Source organism: Populus alba, chromosome 1 (genome assembly GCF_005239225.2).
Source record: "Populus alba chromosome 1, ASM523922v2, whole genome shotgun sequence".
Classification (NCBI taxonomy): domain Eukaryota; kingdom Viridiplantae; phylum Streptophyta; class Magnoliopsida; order Malpighiales; family Salicaceae; genus Populus; species Populus alba.
This window is the reverse complement of record NC_133284.1, coordinates 43565078-43583045: the sequence shown is the minus strand read 5'-3', so window position 1 is coordinate 43583045 and position 17968 is coordinate 43565078. Positions and strand designations below refer to the sequence as shown.

Below are 17968 nucleotides of genomic sequence, written 5' to 3'. Positions count from 1 at the left end.
TACCAACTTTTTTAAAATAGTATAATTTTTATTTTTATCAAATATTTTTGGTGTTTAGACAACATTGAAAATTAATTTATTTTCTATAGTATTCTAATTTTTAACACCATTTATATGATTTAAAATGTATAATTATTGTATAATATAACATGTTTTGTATTCAAATATATTTTCTAGTAATATTATCTAAATTAAAGTTTTATATGCATTAATATATCAAATTAATATACTTCTATATTGTTTATTAATATATCCTAATATATTATTTCCTATATAAATATATTAGTAATTTAGTGTGTGTGTATAATGAAGTATTATACCACTTTAATTTTTGAATCACTAATGGAAAGTGTTTTCCACTCTTTCAAGCTGGAAATACTTTCCTTCATCTAAAACTTATATATATTTTTTTAACTAGCAAATAAATCTTTTTAACCAGGTTTTTGTAATGTAGCCAAACATAAGAAAATCAAGAAATTACTTTCTAGAAAAATACTTTATAATAAACAAACAAAACCTAGATATTATAAGAATAAATAAATATTGACTAGCTTTGTACTTGTACCATGTTGCTAGTAGGATTTCACGTTAATGAAAGAGAAGGACATGACTATATTATAAATATGTTTTTATGTATCATACTTTTTAATTGACAAACAAAAGGATATTTTTTTTTATGCTCTATGAAATAAATTAATACACATGAACAAATAAATAAAAAAAATTGTTAATACTAATTAATTTTTTTAAAAAAAGGCTAAGTATTGATTAGCTGAATAAGCCAAACCCACGTGTCATGCCTCTAATGAAAAATTTAAGGCTCCTTTGGCATTATTTTTTAATTTCTTTGTAGGAGTGGATGGTGTGTTGTTCGCTTTAGATTTTTTTTATTTTTAAATAATCATATGACTAATAGCTTGTTAGGGAAAGTAACTTATCCCTTGTGGTTAATTTTTTAACTCAAATGAAAAGTCAGGGTTCAAATTTTTGAACACCAAAAACTTACTTTTAAAGTGTTTTCATATAAAAACATTTAAAAGTATTATAGAAACCTTAATAAATCAATTATCAATCCTAAAACATCTAAAAATCACTTAAAAATAAAACATTTATTAATGAAAAAAAACACTTTAACATCTTATTATTGATTCATATTGTGATTATCCATTGTGGTTTGAAAAAATTATTATTTATATATGAGATAATAAAAAATTTTAAATATGATGAAATGATATATATATATATATATATATATATATGATTGACATCAAATCACACAAATTCTCTTTTCAAACATGACTTTTCTCTCTTTAAACTTGTTTTCACATCAATCACACAAAATTTTTCTTTTAAAATAAGACTTTTCTCTCTTTAAATTCGTTTTCACATTAATCACACAAAACAACATCTCTCTTTTCAAACATGACTTCTTTTTTAAAAAAAAAACATGTTTTCACATCAATCACACAAAAATCTCTCTTAAAACATCTAAAAATCACTTAAAAATAAAAAATTCATTAATGAAAAAAAATACTTTTAACATCTTATTATTGATTCATATTGTGATTATCCATTGTGGTTTGAAAAAATTATTATTTATATATGAGATAATAAAAAATTTTTAAATATGATGAAATATGATATATATATATATATAAAGAGATATAATTGACATCAATGACACAAAATTTCTCTTGATACTATATTGTTGAGAGTATCCTTTTGCAATTAGCTTGACTTTGTATCGCTCAATAGACCTATAAGAATTAGTCTTGATCTTGTACACCCAACGACAATCAACAACACTCTTACTAGGAGGTAGAGGAACCAAATCCCAAGTATCTATCTTATGCAAAGCAGAAAGTTCCTCATCCATAGCTTACTGCCAAAGCGGATAAATAATTGTCTATTTATAGGAAGAGGACTCAAAGAGACAATGAATAGAAGCTAAAAAGAAAGTAAATGGTGAAGAATAACAAGAATAAGCAAAAACTGGTAGTTTTATGGACTTACAAATACGGATAGACTGACATAAAGGTGGTTCCATAATTTCAGATGAAGCTTGAGGGGCTGTAGATGACAATAAAGCTTTAGGTGTGCTAAAGAGTAAAGTATCAGTACCTGTTGAGTTATGAGTACAAATTGGTTGAACATGGGGAGAGGTATCATTATGAGAATCCTTGGAAAAGGGGTCTATACGAATAAGATTAGGTTTAGTCAGGCTATGAGTAGTGGATGGAATAGAAAATAAAGATACATGCTCAAGAAAAACAACATGACGAGACACATAAAGTTTTTGAGTTATTGGATCAAAACAACGATACCCCTTTTTACCTTCAATATAACCTAGAAAGACACAAATAGCGAATTGAGGGGATAGCTTACTGCGTTCTACATGAGGATGAAGAACGAAACAAGTACAACCAAAAACTCTAAATAATGAATAATCAAGGATATACCCATATAACTTTTTAAAAAGAGATAAACCCGAACTATGAGAAGATGAAATCGTATTAATCAAACTTACAACAATAAAAACAACTTCTCCCTAAAACTCACTAGGAACAAAAGCAGACAACAAGAGAGAACGAGCAGTTTCGATAATATGCCTATGTTTTCTTTCAGCAACACCATTTTGCTTAGGAGTATCTGTACATGAAGTTTGGTGGATAATTCCATCTAAGGCAATCAATTAGCAAAATTTATTAGAGGTGTATTCCTCACCGAAATCACACCTAAAGCATTTGATCACGACAGAATATTGAATTTTGATAAGAGCTCGAAAAGCTGCATATATCTCAAAGAATTCATAACAATGTTTCATTAAATAAACCTAACAATAACGAGTATGATCATAAATAAAAGAGATATAATATTAAGATCCTCTTTTTGTGGTAACATGAGAAGGTTTCCATACAACAAAATGAATCAAGTCAAATGGTAAAGCGGAAACATAAATATACTTTGATTAAAAGGTAAAGCGGAAAATTTTGTCAGTTTACATCCACTACAATAAGAAATGTCACAAGTTTTTAAATTTCCTAAAGCTCCTGTGGATGCCAAAAATCTCAAACGAGAAGACGAAACATGTCCTAGACGAGAATGCTATAAATAAAAACTAGAAGATAAAGAACTCAAATGAAAAGAAAACAAATCAACAGTAGTAGCAGCAGCAACAACAAGAACGGACACTTTTAACTCATCCAAAATGTATAGTCCATTCTCCCTACGGCCTGTCCCAATCAACTTCTGAGACTGCAGATCTTGTACACAACAAAAAGAAGAGGAAAAAATGACTAAATAATCACCAAAATCACATAATTGACCAACAGAATCAAGATTCAATTTGAGGTTCGGAATGAGATAAATATTAAGGGGAGACAAGTGAGGTATGACAATAGAACCAACACTTGCTAAGGGCATGGGAGTGCCATTAGTAATCATAATAGGAATGGAGGGTGAAGGGAAAACATAGGTAAAAGATGAAGAATCTGGAGACATATGATGTAAAGCACCAGAATCCAAAACTCATTCAAAATGTGACATACTTGAGGAACTATGAGGCAACTGACTTATGGAAGAAGAAGCGAACATCACTTGTGGCTGCAAGGAGAGAGACTTCTGAAATTGTTCAACCAAAGTACTAGGATCTTTCATAGCAGAATAGAACTCCTGAATACTCATATTCTTCTGATGAAGAGCTTGTATGTCATTCTCTAAATGATACTACTTCACAAAATTTAATTGTGTGAATAACCATTGTCGCACCCGACATCACGGCGGCCCTAAAAATTAATTTAAATCTTTGTAAAGAACGGATTTCTGGCATATTGTTCTTTGATGGAAATATTCTTTGTTTAAGGAGTCGCCACCTATTATTATGGTCACTAGGAATCCTAATTGGTCAACAGAGATTCTATGGTTCGGAACTGGTTATGTAAAAAGAAAGATATTATCACCCCTTAAACGTCCTGCCTGAGGCAGGCTGCATTGCTAGTTTCGTCTTAAATTGCTAAATGTTTATTAGTTTACGTTATGATAATTTGCTTATAATATTCCTGACTCTGGCGGCAGTGAATATTCAACTACGAATAATTCCAACCCTGGCGTTGGTAAATATCACGTAGCTATAAAATAAATTAAATCAATATTTTTTTTATTCTCGACTCTAACGCTAGTGAATAAATAAATAAAAATAAATTTATTTTTACGCATGCACATATTTTTTATTTTTTCTAGCTAAATAAAATAAAATACAACGAATAAAAATAATATAAATTTAAACCGGTATTTTTATTCCTGACTTTGGCGTTAGTGAATAAACCAATAAATTTACATTATTTTTATTCATCTAAATAAAATAAAATACAATGAATAAAAATAATATAAATTTAAACTGATATTTTTATTCCTGACTTTAGCGTCAGTGAATAAACCAATAAATTTACATTATTTTTATTCATGCATACACATTTTTTATTTTTTTTATTTTTTTTCTACCCTTTTTTATTTTTCTGTTTTATTGGCTAGGCCGGGCCAGAGCCAGCCCAGCATATATTTTTGGGCTGGGCTGGGCCCAGCCAGCCCGACTTGGTCACTGGCCCAAGCCAGTGACAAGCTGGGCACAAAAAAAACTAACAGCACGCGTGAATTGTTCACGCGTGCATGAACATTGGTGAAGGTAATTAAATTACCTTCACACAGTGTTCTTGTAACACTACAGTTGCGTTTTGAAATGAAGACACAAATCAAGAATGGAGAAATGGCGTACCTGCTTCTGGAAACAGAGAAGAAGCTTGCAGAACGGTGGTGCCTCTCGCCTTTTTCCTTCTGCTTTCCCTTTTGCTCCTGTGCCCACGATCTGCTTTCTTCCTTCAACAGATTTGAGAGGATGAAAGAATCAACAATGAAGACGCCGGTTTACTGTGGATGTCAATTGTTGAGTCTTCTTTCGTTTTTCCTGTTGCAGGGATAAAACAATGGCAAGGACATTCCTTGTCTGTGTGTATGCTGCCCTTTTTTTTTCCTTGCTCTCTGCGTGTTGCTCTGCTTTTTTTTTTTTATCTTCGGTTCCCCTCTTTTTTTCCCCCCTGTTTTCCCCTGTGTTCTGTGTATTTCTGCCTTTGTTTTACGCCCGGTCCTCCCTCCTGATTCGTTTTTGGTTTTTTTCTGTTTATCCCGGCTCTGTTTTTCTGGGTAAATTACTTTGTTTTTCCGGGTTTCTCCTCCGTTTTTCTCTTCCCCTCTCTTTGCGAATTTGTGCCCTTTATTACTCTGTATTTCTGCTCTGTATTTTTTTTAGCTCCCTTTTTGTTCCTTGCCGTTTGCTCCTCTCTTATAGAGCTCCTCCTTCCCAGTCCTGTCTTTGCAGGACTCTTAGGTAATCCACGAACGAGATCGTGGGCATGAGGTGGTGCAGTGGCCTTGAGTTGCTGGATTTTCCTTGTTCAAGCTGCCGGATTTTTCTCTGTTGAATCGGTCTGGTCCGTGCGAAACGGAAGGGATGAAGAACACAGCTTCCAAACGGTGCCGTTTGTGTGTTTGAGACACTTTTTCACTTTGGTCCCTGCTTTCTTTGGAAATTTTGATAGTTGGACCTCAATTAAAATCCCTTTTAATTTTACCCTTGTACTAATTTCAATTAAGTCCCTGAATTAATTAATCAAATCAAAGTTTAATTAAGTCCACAAACTTATTAATTCTTTTAATTTTGCCCTTTTTTGATTAATTTCAATTAAATCCTTAAATTGGTACATTGTTTACAAAACAATCCTTAATTCCTGAATTATTCAATTTGGTCCTTAATTAATTCTTTTAATTTTGCCCTTTTGGATTAATTTCAATTAAGTCCCTGAATTTATTTAATTAATTAAATCAAAGTTTTAATTAAGTCCACAAACTTATTAACTCTTCTAATTTCATTAATTAAACTAATCCAAATTTTAAGTAAATTTCCAAACTTATTAATTCTTTAATTTTTAACCAATTTATTCTCAAATCTGATAATTTTATCCCTAAACTTCAAAATTTGTTGTCTTAACCCCATTGTCATCTATATTTAATTTTTATTATTTGTTCAAAAATTAGGTTATAACAACCATTACAGATGATCCCAAACCTCCTTTGCTGTTTCATACTTCGCCAACTGTGTACCTATAAAATGCTCAACAAAATTATTAATCCAAGTAATGATCTTTGCATTGTTTGCTTCCAATACATCTATCGAGGCAGCATCTCCTTCTTCAGTATTTTAAGGTACCACATAAGTTTCATTGACATATCCCCGCATCTTCTTACCCTTAAGAAAATTTCTTATTATATAGCTCCAATATGAATAGTTCTTCCCATCCAACCTTACACTCACAGACTGAAGCGAATTATCTCTTTCAATAGCCATAATTAACAATCACAGAGAACCAAAATGCAAAAGCAGCGGAAAATAAAATACTAAATTACAGAAACTAAATAGAGATTACAGAAATTAAACAAATATCTTCTTGAAATTATACGATTACTCCAAAACACACAAATTTTTTGCAGAAACTGAACACAAATACCGAATTGCAGAAACTGAAGGGAAGACGAAATACCAAAATACTTGCAAAATTTGAACACAAATATCAAATTGTAGAAACTGAAGGAAAGATGAAATACCAAATTTTACAGAGGCGGAAGAAAAAATATTACTCCAAAAAAAAAAATTACGTAATAAACTGTGTTCGAAATTAAGTCTCGTTTCATAAAACCAGCTATGATACCATGTTAAAATAATTAAGATCAAACACAAAAAGAAAGCTAGAATTCTCAATAATATGTTTTATTATGAGTGTTTAGTGTTAACCTAAATATAAAATAAAAAACAAATATATATATATATATATATATATATATATATATATGTATGTATATGTATATGTTAAATTAAAAATATACTATTCTACGCTTAATAAATAAAACTGCATAAATATTATTTAACAAAAAGGATCAATCTTGTATATCTTACAAGTTCGGAAGAGTGCTGATGTTTCCAACTTCTTTTGGGATTGGACCGGTTAATCGATTTCCTATAATATAATTGCATATGATATGTATAAACTCATTTTTTCAGTTAATTTATCGTACATCTAAACATTATTCAAGAACTCATGCATGTATATGAGAGAAAAAGTATCTTACATGGTAGCCAGTGGCGTGGCTCCCCATTCTGCAGGGATGGTACCGTTGAGGTAGTTACGTGACAAGTCGCTGTAGAATTCCATATCATATGTTTAACAATGACTTTGGGCTAAGTTTGATAAAGAACTAAAGAGGCAATGCTTACATTTCTTCGAGGTAAGAGAACCTGCCCAAATCCCGTGGAAGACTGCCTTCAAGATTCTAGGTCTTCAAAACTCTATGCTTTAACAATATTTAAAGATTTTAACCTTCAAAAGGTTCACCCACGTCTTTACATTGTCATTATTTTATTTTATTTGAGAATTGAAGCTGTAACAACGATTTTCAAACTTGTAATTTTTTGGAACTCCATTCATAATGTCTCCCATCCAATGTGCTATTATCTATGACTTTTAATTTACCCAAAAATATTGCAGAAGGGACAAACATATTAACACATACATATAATTTCTCAATAATGTATATACATTTTTACACACACACATGCATGCTGATTGGTGTTATATCCATTATCAAATTTGTTTTTTTTTTTTTTTATTATTTTTTTTCTTATCAACCTAAATCGACTCAACTATTTATCATTAATTGTTTGATTGTAAGTACCGAATCACTTATGAAACTGTATCGATAAAGCAATATAAAATATTTAAAATACAATGATGATAAGACAATGTAAAATTAAAAATTGAAATAAACAACTGTGAGGTGGTGAGACGATGGGGAACATGAAGATAAGGTGGTTGTGATGATTGGTGATGATGAAAAAAATGGTAGTAGAGGAAAAGATTGTAAACCCCCTATTATAATTTTTCTAGGATATTAAAAATTTGAGAAATTTAACCAATAGTAAAATGGATTAAATTAAATTAAAGAAACCAAAATCAAGATAAAAATGGTGAAATTAAAGAAATAAAAAGTGAATATAGTGCTAAATTGTTAGAAAGAAAAAATCATGGGGACACAATAAATATGTAAGACCAAGAGAGGTCAATGTTCAAATAACAGAAGGTTAGGGGTATATGTACAAATGATAAAATGACCCCTAGTGTGAAACCCTGAAAATTTATAATTTAGATATGGAGATGACTCGGTGGAAACTTTGTAAAACTCCAACAAAAGACTTCACCATGATGAATTGAATAATGAAAAGTAAAATAGAAATGACGATAAATTGTAAACTCCCGATCAAATTTTATGATATTAATAAAATTATTGATAATTAAGAACTGAGAATATAATGAGCTGGTTAAAATAAAATAAAATAAAATGGAATAGTATTGAATTATTAGAAAAGAAATTTTCAAGAGAAAGATCTTTTTTTTTGGTATAGTATTTTAAAAGTGGATCGAGAAAATGCATCTGGTTGAATGAAAATATACCTAAACTTGATATAAGGGTGTTTTAGTAAATAGAGATATATTTGCTACATAAATAGCAAAATTATGCAGAAATTAACTAGGAGGGTCGAATGAAAGGGAAAAAAAAAGGAGAGAGAGAGAGAGAAGTACCTTGAGAGCAGACATTCAAATAACCATATCTCTGTATTGCACCGTTGGATTTGTATGGGTTTTGGATATCTTACGGTTCTCACCATCCTCTAACATCTTACTGTTGGGATCTGAATGTTTGGATTTGGTGTCAGAGATATAGCCCTCGCAACATTTCAAGGAAAATCTACCTACAGGTCAGTCATGGTTGCTAGCAATTTCCGCCTTTGTCCATCGTTGGATCCTACTCAATTTTGGATATATGGGTCATATTGAGGAGCTCTTCATTATGAACGGTGGAGATCTGGAAGTGGGACTCCAACAAGAAGTTATTCATTGAAGAACTGTTAAAATGCTATGAGTTTTTGGTATGTGTTTCATGGTATAATGGTGGTTAACTGAACCGTTTGGATTGTATTCATTCGGATTTAGTTGGGAGAAACTTGAACCATAATGAAACATTTGTTTAAATTAGGTTAGCATAAATGAAATGAATGGAAAGTATGGTGGCTTGATTTGTGTTTAACCATTAAAAGCATGCTAGTTATGATTTAAATTGAAGAAAATCCTTAGTGTCTTTCCTTAGGCATGTTGGGCCATATTATCAATAGTAGGAAAAGGAAGATATTTGTTGTCTCAATCTATGTATTAGGACTTAATAGTTTTATCACCTACCATTTAGCTGTGGTTAGGGAACCAAAATGATAAAATTCTAAATTGGGTTCTTTACAAAGGTTGTAGGTATGAATGTCATCTTTTAAACAAAACTGACCTTGTGTAATTTGGAGTTATAGAACTCCAGATATGGATTGAAAATGAAAGAAGGGTCGAATTGTCTTGTACTTGACAGATTTTGTTAAGTACTATAACATATAATTTTGGGGTGTTAAGGGCAAAATTGGTCTTTTGATCCTTCAATAGAGTTGTAGAACCGTGTCTTACCTTTCAAAGGACCAAAACCACACTTAAAACTGAGTTCTATAACTTTACTTACAAATTAAATGGTAAATAGTGTTCTCGAGTGAAACCTATTCTATAAAGTGTAATGAGGTAGTTGAAGGAAATAATCAGAAAATAAAATTAAAACATGATGAATTCATATGAATGAGATTGCAATAGTATGAGAACACACATTGTGATAAAATTAGAAGAGGGTACTAATTGTATCTCTTGATTCTTAAACAAAAGAGATGCCTTGAGTAGGGTCGTTAAGAGTTGAAGGAACTCAATTAGTTGGGGAAACATGTAGGTGCATTGCACCTTGTTTTTTCAATTTAATAAATTTTAGAACTTATTTTTTTATTGCTTTGGTAAATATTGGAATGAATATAAGAACCTTGCATACATTGATGTGTATCAACTAGTTATGATATAATTGGAATGGATACGAGTGTCTTGCATATATTAATATGTATCAAACTTGTGATAATATTATTGAAATGAATAAAAGTACCTTGTGTACAATAGTATAGATCAATTAGTTAGGATAAATCAGCTCTTAAAAAGATATTTTTAACACTTTTATACGGTATGTGATATGGCTAGGGGTTGAGATAAAGGGAAAAGGTTGAATTGTGGTTCTTGTGTGTAAATGGAAAGGTTGATGAATCTGGACAAATTTGTCTCCTGACTTGTAGAGAGAATTTGAGTAGGAGAATGAGGGAATTAGGATTAGATTCCTTCATAGTAAATGTAGTTTTGAATGTTGACTAACTAAGAAAACTAGTCTTAATTTAAAGCTATAGAACTCCAGTTATGGGTCACCAGCCGAGACTGGGTCATAACAGACCCTATAAGGTAGTAGGTCTGATTTGTTAATGAATAATTTCGAATGTCTTGGGGGCACAAGTGGGTTCTCCTCCCTTCATAGGACATGTAGCCCCATGTCTTAGCTTTCATACTAGACCAACCTTGCTTGAAACAGAATCCTAGAACTCCAGATATAGTCATAAATCTAAGGAGAGGTCGGAATACAACCTCTGTTGGCAGATTCGGAAAGTCGCTAAAGTAACTATATAGACACGTTAAAGGGTGAAAATATGGGTCTTTTCCCTTTGGGAAACATATGTTCGAAATTAACGTGTTCGAAAAGAATGACAATATTAATGGGTGAAGTTAGAATGGACTAGCATACATATAGTGTATGTTAGGATCCCGGGTAAAGGGATCACCATGCATCGATACTTATGGGGTATAGACTAGCATACATTTAATGTATTTGAGGATCCCGGGTAAAGGGATCACCACATATATTTAGTGTATGTTAGGATCTTTGGTAAGGGGATCACCATGCATCGACGCCTATATGGCATGGACTAGCATACATTTAGTGTATGTTAGGATCCCGAGTAAGGGGATCACCATGCATCGATGCCTATGGGGCATGAACTAACATACATTTAGTGTATGTTAGGATCCCGGGTAAGGGGATCACCATGCATCGACTAACATACATTTAGTGTATGTTAGGGTCCTGGGCAAAGGGATCACTAAGCATCGACGCCTACGGGGTGATGATGATACCGGTGAAATTGGTATTGACAATGAGTTAGGCAGAAATATTTGTGGTTAATCTTATGAAATCTTGAATGGAAGTTGAAAATGAAAGATGAAATGGTTTTAGTAGTTGAATGAGAAAGAGTTCCAATGGAAACAAAAATGGAGAAGTGAATAGATTATGAATATATGTTTGTCTTTTTAAATGGTTGGATATTTGTGTTACTATATTTATTTTAATATTCATGTTTCAATAATATGTATTTTGTTTCAGGACCATCGCATGCACGACAGGAGTAGATCCTAGCTTTTGTTCACTTTTTGTTATGTAGTTCTAGGGAGTATATCCTTGTATTTTTGAAATATTAAAACATTTATATAACTTAATTTATATAATTGATGTTCAAACATGAATAGATGAACTTAACTCTGAAATTCATATAATCATGTTTCATTTACGTGTGTTTATCTTATTTATTCCTCTATAATGATATTTGTTGTTTAATGTATGTTATAAATATTATGGTTGTGATGATATGATGTTTGTGGGATTGAGACTCAAAACGATTAAGTCGTGATTGAGTTATGATATATGAGATATTGGAAGTGTAAACAACGTATGTAGTTTTTGCTTTTTCAAAATTATTTCTTAATAAATTAGATGGAAGTTTAATTCTCGAGTAAGGGTAGCGATATCAATTTTCACATAAATATTAACTACAAGAATATATTGAAGAATGGTCTAAAATACAAGGATATAATATTGAAATCAACTAGATTTATATAAACTAACTAGATCTAAAACACAAGGATAAGTTAAGCTAATTCCCTTTAAGTTTGATAGTGTATTAAAAAGAATACAATGACGACCTAAATCTCGGGTTCATTACCGGTAAATGTAGGGAAGGTACCAGCGGGACACCCCACTTATACTAAACCTCAGAATGGGCATATTAAAAGAACAAGTTATTTAAAAATACACAACATTTCATTATTTTTCAAAATATTATATTATTCAAAACTAATGAAACCAAATGATGGTTCAAAACTTCTCATTAGTAATTAAAATAAAAACAAGAATTCATAATACTCATTACATTGTCAAAATCTAAACTTAATTAAAATAGAGTAATAGTGGAACATCTAATATATTAAATCAAAACTAAAAGGAAAATCTCACAAAACATGCAAAGCATACTGGCCAAAACTGAAGAAGTAGGAACACTAAACAAAGTCCACATGCTAACATAAACTAAGAACTTGAAATAATATAAAAAATAAGAGGCGAGTTCAAGAAATTAAGTAGGGGAATAACATTTAATATACATTTTAGATATTAATAGTTTGCAAGTCAATTTATCTTGATATACATGTATATATACAACGCATATTATCATAAAGTAGTGGAATACATGTCAGATATCATATGACACTTGAAGATGACCATTATAGGAGGATAAGTTGCCTCAGGCTGGTGTCTCTCTCACCAGTTAGGTATACATAATACTATAAATGTGTATATAGACTAACTACTCTCTGTTAGCATGAAGTTACTAACAAGTCCTATATCAAGGCATAATAGATATACGTATAATTATCAAAGCAATCCTTCTCCTAATCTTAGATACCATAGTGGATCTAGGCCATTGCTTAACTGTCTCTACCTTCTATAGATCAACCTTTATCCCATTCTTGAACACCACATGTCCTAAAATCCAATACTCTCTAACAAAAACTTATTTTTCGAGAACTTTCCTATAAAATTGATGATTTCTTAGAGTTTAAGGCACCAATCTCAAATTATTTTCATGTTTCTCTTCACTATTTGAATACACCAAGATATCATTAATGAACACTATAAAAAACCTATCAATAAACAACCTAAAAACCTTGTTCATCATGTCTATAAAGGTCGTTGGTGCATTCGTTTACTCAAAAGACAACACTAAGAACTCATAGTGTCCATAATGAGTTCTAAAAGCATTTTTATGAATATCCTACTTCCTAATCATCAATTGGTGATACCTCGATTGTAAATCAATCTTTTAGAAACACTTAGCTCCTTGTAATAAAAAAGTTCATCAATGCGAGGGCGTGGGTATCTATTCTTAATGGTGACCTTCTCCAATTGCCTATAGTTTATACACATCCTCATCAAATCATCCTTCTTCCTTATAAACAAAACAGGTGCTCCCCATGTAAACATATTCGGGCGAATAAACCCTTTATCCAACAAATCTTAAATCTACTCCTTCAACTCTTTTAATTCCACTAATGTTATCCTATACAATGCCATCAAAATTAGTTTTGTACTATAAACTAGATCAATACAGAATTCTATCTCCCTACTGGGAGGTAGTCCAAATAAATCATTAGGTAAAACATGAATGAATTCCTTAACTATCAATACTTGTTCCATCTTCAAAACCTCCATGCTCATATCCTGCACATAAGCCAAAAAACCTTGTATACCTTTTTGTACCATCTTTCTCGTGATGGCTGAGAGAATACGCGACAAAGATGATAACCCATCTCCATGAAAAGCAAACTCTATCTCCTCATCAAGCTTGAAAACCATTGTTTTACTCTAGAAATCAATTATGGCAAGGAACCTTGACAACCAATCCATATCTAGTTTCACATTAAAACCTATTATTTCTAAAATAACCTAAAAGCTTTCTACCTTGAACCTTAACCTTATAATCAATATAAACATATTCCTCAAACAAAACCTCATTCGAAGGGGTAGCCACACACGAAGGTCTCTCTAACAAATTGGGTTGTTTACTAAATTTCAAAATAAAATATGATGAAATGAAAGAATGAGTTGCTTTCGTGTCAAACAAAACTTTAGCTTTAAAAGAATATATAAAAAGTGTACTCGAGTCAACAATATTGGATGCCTGGACATCTTGCTGAGTAAGGGCAAAAACCCACGCTTGTCTTTCATCCACTAGCACAAAACCTTTACCATGCTCCATGGCCCCGCTGGTCACGACCACCCTGAAACACAGAATAACTAAGTCTAAGCAGGAGATGCAATTGATGCAAATGCATCGGGTGTAGATAAATGTTTGTTTGAAAAATCCCTTAATAAGTGATTAGTCTATCAGCAACTGAACAGACTTATGTCTGCCTATATCAAACCATACCATAATGCCTAGATTGTGATGTTTTGTATTAAAGGGATAGGAAAAGCCTAGAAACCCCTTGAAGGCTTAAAAGTGGGAATAAATGAATGAGGGGTATAGTTGTAATTGGACAAATAGTTGATATATATAAATAGGAAGTAAAACAAAAAAAAGGAAAGAGTGATCTGAAATTAGAGAGCAGAATCGTGAGAGAGAAGGGAGAAAGAAGAAGAAGAAGAGAAAAGAGGGAAAATAAGGGAAAAAGGAAGAGATTTGGAGGAAATAAGTGAAAAAGGTAAGATTTAGGTTGATTAATGTGTATAATATGTTAATTAAGCTTTAATTTCAGTTTTGATTAATTGTAGAGTTTTGAAGTTTGTATTTTGAGTTAATTGATGAATTAATTTGAAGGTTAGGAGTTGATTATTGTGGGTAGTTGATTAATTAGTTGATTTTGAGAGATTGAATTGAAGGATAATGATGTTGAGTTATGATTTTGTTTAAATGGTGAAATTGTGTTAGAAATCAGGGGATAACAGTAGGTGATCTGTTGAAATTCTGGGTTTGAGGTTGAAGATGACGAAAATTCAATTTGGTCCCTCAATTTCCAAAAATTACAGTTTAGTCCTTGAACTTTGGAAAATTACAAATTGGTCCCTGGAACATATTCCGAGATTCTGAATAGAATAACATATGAATTATGGACAGAATTACTGTATAGATAAGATAATTTAACACTTTCAATTTAGTCCTTCAATTTGACAAAAAGTACAATTTGACCCTAAAAATTTAGTAAAATTCCAGAATGATCCCTGAAGCATAATGATACATCCTGGGCAGAATTGAGGATTAATTGAGGTCATAATTTCAGTATATTCATGGATTTATGACAAATTTCAGTTTGGTCCTCCATTTGATAAAAGTTACAATTTTGGCCCTAAAATATGGAAAAATTCCAGATTAGTCCCTAGCTGTAATATTAGCTTTTTCAGATTAGATTGATGAATAATTAAGGGTTACTTAGTGAATTATTACCAATTTTATTAGTTGTTTTTATTATGGATTAGATTTCGGGAAAACCGTTAGATTTTGGGTTTTTGAGAAAAGTGACTAGTTAGTTTAAAAAAACATATAGGTTTACGGAATACACCCTTAGTTAAATGTATTAAATAGATTAAATGTTCTTTCGAGTCGTTCTTGAAAATGTTTCCTTTGTATTCAGATAATCCTGATATTCTACCGACGGGACGTCAGTAGGATTTTCTTCAGTGTCTGCTTTTGGCTTCTGTTTGCTTTTGAGTCAGGTGAGTGGATAATTTTCCATATGCATGAGAAATACTATAAATATTTGATTTGTTAATATGAATTGGATCATGCTTCTTGATAATATATATTGATTATTATCCTTGTTATGATAAAGCATGATCAATTATTGAATCTGAATTCTTGATATGAACCAGTATGTAGTTTGAAGTGAATTCTGAATTGATAGCTCCTCATTTGATTGATGTCATGAGTTGAGCTTTGCGATATGAATATGTTTGTTTGATTATGATTATGAACCTATGGTATGTCAGTCAGAATACCCATGCTAACAGGGTAGTGTTAGTCTTTGTGCACATCGTATCTGAACCCTAGTTGGTCGGGGAGACACCAACCTGTGTGGACTGATCATCCAACAGTACGGAGCCTCATGCTCATTGCATTTTGATTTTCTGACGAGTTCTACCATATGATATTCTTGTTATGGCTTATTCGATAAACTTTCGTATAAGAACTAAAGCCATACTTGTATATATATTTCTCATTGCTATATTACCTCGTGTGTGTATATTGAACGTTATCTACTCACTGAGTTGTTGAACTCACCCTCTCATTATTTATCATTTTCAGGCTTATAGCTTGATAGCAGGTTACTTTTGTTGAACCTTCCGAACCTGCTTTTGGTTGTAATTTGTATCTTTCTTTTTATGTCAAGTTAGTGCTCCAAAACTATGAATTTTATATGAACTCTTGTATTAAGACAATCGAATTATGTTATGAAGTTAGTTTGTTGTTTATGCTGCGTTGAACAACTCTGATTGAGTTTTGAAGGATAAGATTGTATGTAAGTTTGGGTTCGCATAGGTTTGGAACCTTGGAGGGGAACCTTGCCTATGTGCCGTTCATGGATCCGGGAATCGGGTCGTGACAAACTTGGTATCAGAGCTTTAGGTTAAAGAAACAATAATATAATTAATTTCATAATAAGTGGAACATTAGGATCCGTATTGTCTTGTTTGTTGTTTTTGAAATTTTAAATTCTCATCAAGTATGTCTTCTTCCTTGTGATAGATATGCTTTCCTATAATTCTGTGATAATCATCATGCTATTGTTCCAGCATGACTTAAGTGCTCTCACTTTTATTTTAGGAAATGCCGAGGAATAGACGAATAGCTAATACTATTAGGGTAAATGATAATAAAGATGATGTCCCTATTGTGAAGTTCAGAAATGCAAGGTATAGAAGGTGGGGAAATACACCCACACCTAAACATATTCGTATTGTTTGCTCTTTTGAAGCAAAAGTTTTGTTTGATACGGGTGCAACTCATTCGTTTGTGTCCCCATATTTTGCCATGAGGTTAGATAAACAACCAACCTTGTTAAAATCCCCCATTTCAGTCTCCACTCCCTTAGATGAGTTAATATTAGTAAAGTATGTGTATCTGGATTGTGAAATAGAGATTGGAGATAAGATCTTTATGGGAGACTTAAATGTCTTAGATATGGTTGATTTTGATGTGATTTTAGGAATGGATTGGTTGGCTAAGCATAGGGCTTCGGTAAATTGTTGGGGTAAGAAAATAATGTTTGATCTAGATCAAGAAGTTGGGTTGGTATTTCAAGGAGATAAGATTGGGTCTCCATCAATTATGTTGTCGGCTATCTCAAGGAAAATGGCTCGAAAAGGGGTACAATGCTACCTAGCATATATAGTGGATGTAGAGAAAGAAGTTCCCCAGTTAGAGGAAGTCCCTATAGTAAGAGAGTTTATCGATGTATTTCCCGATGACTTACCTGGATTGCCTCCGTATAGGGAGATTGAGTTTTGTATTGATTTGGTTCCGGGCACCAAACCAATATCAATGGCACCATATAGAATGGCGCCAGCAGAATTGAGGGAGTTAAAGGAGCAGCTGCAAGATTTATTGGATAAAAAGTTCATCCGACCAAGTGTGTCCCCTTGGGGAGCTCCGGTGTTGTTTGTGAAGAAGAAAGATGGGTCATTGAGGTTGTGTATAGATTATAGGCAATTGAATCGGGTGACAGTTTGAAATAGATACCCACTCCCTCGTATAGATGATTTGTTTGATCAGTTACAGGGAGCTCAATTCTTTTCTAAGATCGATCTTCGATCTGGGTATCATCAATTGAGGATTAGGGAGGCAAACATTTCAAAGACAGCTTTTAGAACTCGGTATGGTCATTATGAGTTCTTAGTGATGTCTTTTGGGTTGACGAATGCACCAACGACTTTTATGGACTTGATGAATAGAGTGTTTGGCCAATTTATTGATCAATTTGTGATAGTTTTTATTGATGATATTTTGGTGTATTCGAGGTCTAGAGAGGAGCATGAGCAGCATTTGAGAATGGTGCTTCAAACTCTACGAGATCATCAGTTGTATGGCAAG

At 32.2% G+C, this 17968-nt stretch overlaps 1 long non-coding RNA gene across 1 annotated transcript; it reads left to right on the top strand.

Annotated features, from left to right (window-relative positions):
- Positions 1-14530: 14530 nt before the first annotated feature.
- LOC140955492 (uncharacterized) lies at positions 14531-16281 on the top strand. Its single transcript, XR_012169671.1, has 3 exons — positions 14531-14585; positions 15513-15594; positions 16184-16281. It is a non-coding gene; the product is annotated as an uncharacterized lncRNA (long non-coding RNA).
- The last annotated feature ends 1687 nt before the right edge of the window (positions 16282-17968 follow it).